Genomic DNA, 4,802 nt, shown 5'->3' with positions numbered 1-4,802 from the left:
CACACATGATCAAAACCAGTTCAGACCAAGGAGTGGTCCAGAATAAGGGGAGGGGTCTGAGGAGGAGGAATAACGAAGTCCTGAATATGTATTTCTGGACACGTAGATGAGGACACTCATGGTGGTGTTTACCAACGAACTGATAGTGAACGGACGTCTCTATTTGTTTAACTGAGAGGGAGGAGTGAGTGGGGAGCAGAACCAGGGTCAAGTTAAGTAAACTGAGAGGGAGGAGTGAGTGGGGAGCAGGAACAGGGTCAAGTTAAGTAAACTGAGTCTGTGTCAAAAATGGCACTCTATTCCCTCCATAGTACACTACTTCTAGAAACAGTGACTTATGTAGGGAATAGGGCTCCATTGGGGATGCACCCAGACAGTCATGGTGATGGGAACTGGTTGGATCAGGGCCATGACAGGTTTACCGGCAGTTCTTGAGTTGAACTCAATTGAACCCAGTCCACTTTGTTTTTGTCCAGTAATGTTGGGAGACTTGCGGTCTCTCATAAGAAAAACTGTTTTTGTTTATATATATAAACTGTTCTTATCTTTTCTTTCTTATAGTTACCTAAAAGTCTAAAGTTTTTGAAAAACCGAGGTAAATTAAAAAATCTTTGTACATTTCTGTAACTCTCTTCTGTAACTCTCTTTTTTTTAGTTGGACGAGCCCAACTAAAAGAAAACTCATCTTCAATACGGAAAAACACGCAGTTAAAATGTGTGCCAAGGTCACACACTGGCTAACACATGACTGCTCACCCTTGAAAGAAAATCATAAACCAAGTTGTCCTTACCACGGACATGTCTGACTTCATGGGGACGAGCAAAATGCCTTTCATGCTCGCTTTGAGGCAAGCAACACTGAAGCATGCATGAGGTCACCAGCTGTTCCAGACGACTGTGTGATCCCGCTCTCCGTAGCCGATGTGAGCAAGACCTTTACACAGGTCAACATTCACAAAGCAGCGGGGCCAGAAGGATTAACAGGACGTGTACTCAAAGCATGCGCTGACCAACTGGCAAGTGTCTTCACTGACATTTTTAACCTCTCCCTGGCCGAGTGTGTAATACCTAGATGTTTCAAACACACCACCATAGTCCCTGTGCCCAAGAAAAAGGAAGGTAACCTGCCTAAGTGAATACCACCCCGTAGCACTCACGTCGGTAGCTATGAAGTGCTTTGAAAGGCTGGTCATGGCTCACATCAACACCATTATCCCAGAAACCCTAGACCCACTCCAATTTCCATACCGCCCCAACAGATCCACAGATGATGCAATCTCAATCACACTCCACACAGCCCCTTCCCTTGGACAAAATTAACCCCTATGTGAGAATGCTGTTCATTGACAACAGCTCAGTGCTCAACACCATAGTGCCCTCAAAGCTCATCACTAAGCTAAGGACCCTGGGACTAAACACCCCCCTCTGCAACTGGATCCTGGACATCCTGACGGGCCACCCCCAGGTGGTAAGGGTAGGTAACAACACATCCGCCACGCAGATCCTCAACACTGGGGCCCCTCAAGGGTGCGTGTTTAGTCCCCTCTTGTATTCCCTGTTGACACACAACTGCGTAGCCAAGTACAAGTCCAACACCATCATTAAGTTTGCTGACGACACAACAGTGGTAGGCCTGATCACCGACAACGATGAGACAGCCTATAGGGAGGAGGACTGAAGTTGAGCGGGTCGAGAGTTTCAAGTTCCTTGGTGTCCACATCACCAACAAACTATTATGGTCCAAACACACCAAGACATTTTTGAAGAGGGCACGACAAACCATTTCCCCCCTCAAGAGACTGAAAGGATTTGGCATGGGTCCCCAGATCCTCAAAAAGTTATACAGCTGCACCATCGAGAGCATCCTGACTGGTTGCATTACTGCCTGGTATGGCAACTGCTCGGCATCTGACCGTAAGGCGCTACAGAGGGTAGTGCTTATGGCCCAGTACTGGGGCCAAGCTTCCTCAAATCCAGGACCTATATAATAGGCGGTGTCAGAGGAAGGCCCAAAAAATTGTCAAAGCCTCCAGTCACCCATGTCATAGACTTTTCTCTCTGCTCCCGCACGGCAAGTGGTGCCAGAGTGCCAAGTCTATGACCAAAAGGCTCCTTCACAGCTTCTACCCTCAAGCCATAAGACTGCTGAACAACTAAACTAATCAAATGGCCACACGTACTATTTACATATACCCCCCACCCCCCCACTGCTGCTACCGGTACCCCCTGTATATATCCTCGTTATTGTTATGTACATTTCTTGTGTTACTTTAAATTTGATTTGTCTCAGGATGGTAAGTTGGTGGTTGAAGATATCCCTCTAGTGGTGTGGGGGCTGTGCCTTGGCAAAGTGGGTGGGGTTATATCCTTCCTATTTTGCCCTGTCTGGGGGTATCATCGGATGGGGCCACAGTGTCTCCTGACCCCTCCTGTCTCAGCCTCCAGTATTTATGCTGCATTAGTTTATGTGTCGGGGGGCTAGGGTCAGTTTGTTATATCTGGAGTACTTGTCCTGTCTTATCCGGTGTCCTATGTGAATTTCAGTATGCTCTCTCTAATTCTCTTTTTCTCTTTCTTTCTCTCTCTCGGAGGACCTGAGCCCTAGGACCATGCCTCAGGACGACCTGACATGATGACTCCTTGCTGTCCCCAGTCCACCTGTCCCCAGTCCACCTGGCCAACTGTTCTGCCTGCGGCTATGGAACCCTGACCTGTTCACCGGACGTGCTACCTGTCCCAGACCTGCTGTTTTCAACTCTCTAGAGACCGCAGGAGCGGTAGTGATACTCTTAATGATCGGCTATGAAAAGCCAACTGACATTTACTCCTGAGGTGCTGCACCCTCGACAACTACTGTGATTATTATTATTTGACAATGCTGGTCATTTATGAACATTTGAACATCTTGGCCATGTTCTGTTATAATCTCCACCCGGCACAGCCAGAAGAGGACTGGCCTCCCCTCATAGCCTGGTTCCTCTCTAGGTTTCTTCCTTGGTTTTGGACTTTCTAGGGAGTTTTTCCTAGCCACCGTGCTTCTACACCTGCATTGCTTGCTGTTTGGGGTTTTAGGCTGGGTTTCTGTACAGCACTTTGAGATATCAGCTCATGTACGAAGGGCTATATAAATACATTTGATTTGATTGGACTTTACTCTAGTGATTTTCCAGAGTGGAATGGCCTCAGGGAAATGAGTGGCAGCGTACATGATGTTTAAGAGAAACTAGTTGCCATTCTTTGCTTTGGGCACTGTTTGGTTTGGTTTAACCATCCGCTGGCAAACGTGAAAGGATTGGCAGTAAGCCACAACATGCTGTTCAGAGGAGGCCAGAAGAAGTTACACAAGATACAGTCATACGTCTTGTTGACCCCAAGATGGCCTGTCGTACTACCAACGTGAGCCAACCTCAGTATCTTGTTGAACTGTAAGTGGAACCACATTTGAAGATACACTGGGCCAATCGTCTTGCCCAGAAGAAACAGAACAGAATTACTGCCGCGAAAATCAGAACACCATCTCTGTCAAAGTATCCCACACAATCTTCTTCTCTGGACGAGACCAAAAAGAGGGGAGAGGAAATCATCTTTAGACATCAACTGTAGAGGCCCTCTCTTCCATCAGTGGTCCTACAAACTCACTCACCTTTGGGTTTTTATATTTCAGATTCTTTAAGTGTTTTACAGCGAAAACACAATTTAGCATTATATTAGCTTACTACAATAGCCAACCACACAGCAGCATTGATTCATGCACGTTAGCGATAGCGAATAAACCAGCAAAAGATATTACATTTTTCACTAACCTTCTCAAAACTTCATCAGATGACAGTCCTATAACATCATATTACACAATACATATATTGTTTGTTCGAAAATGTGCATATTTAGCGGCACAAATCATGGTTATACAATGAGAATAGTAGCCAAGCTGCAAAGAAAATGTCAGGAGAAATCTTGGGAGAGGCACCTAATCTAATCAATAACTAATCATAAACTTGACTAAAAAATACAGGTTGGACAGCAAATGAAAGATACATTAGTTCTTAATGCAACCGCTGTGTTAGATTTTTAAAATTAACGTTACTACGACATACAGCGTGCGTTAAAGCGAGACCGCACCGAAATTAATGGCAGTATAGTAGTGTAACATTTTTCAACAGAACAACGAATTAACATCATAAATAGTTCTTACTTTTTGATGAGCTTCCATCAGAATCTTGGGCAAGTTGTCCTTTGTCCAGAATAATCGTTGCTCCGGCTGTAGAATGTAGTCTTCAGCTTAGGAATTAGCAGCGAACATTAGCTATGTGGCCCAGACGTGTCCAACTCTTCATTACGCAGCACAAAGAAAATTCCGAAAATCGCAATATACTGATATAAAATGATATAACTCGGTTTAAAATAACTACATTATGACGTTTTTAACACCTATATCGAATAAAATCAGAGCCGGATATATCTAAGGCCTATAACGAGAGCTTTCCAGAATGCCATCCTGAGGTCTGTCTTGCGTCATGGCGAACGTTGAAAAGACCCCACGTTCCAAGACCCTTTATATGGCCTCAGATCTGCCTAGCAACTCCATTCCAATTCTCACTGCTTGCTGACATCTAGGGGAAGGCGTATGCAGTGCATGTCGACCAATAGAATACATGCAAATTAATAAACTGACCCTGGAACAGAGTGCACGATTTCAGATTTCTCACTTCCTGACAGGAAGTTTGCTCCAACTTGAGTTCTGTTTTACTCACAGATATAATTCAAACGGTTTTAGAAACTAGAGAGTGTTTTCTATCCAATAG

The sequence above is a fragment of the Salvelinus alpinus genome, chromosome 6, assembly GCF_045679555.1.
Source record: "Salvelinus alpinus chromosome 6, SLU_Salpinus.1, whole genome shotgun sequence".
NCBI classification, from domain to species: domain Eukaryota; kingdom Metazoa; phylum Chordata; class Actinopteri; order Salmoniformes; family Salmonidae; genus Salvelinus; species Salvelinus alpinus.
This window is presented reverse-complemented; position numbering follows the sequence as displayed.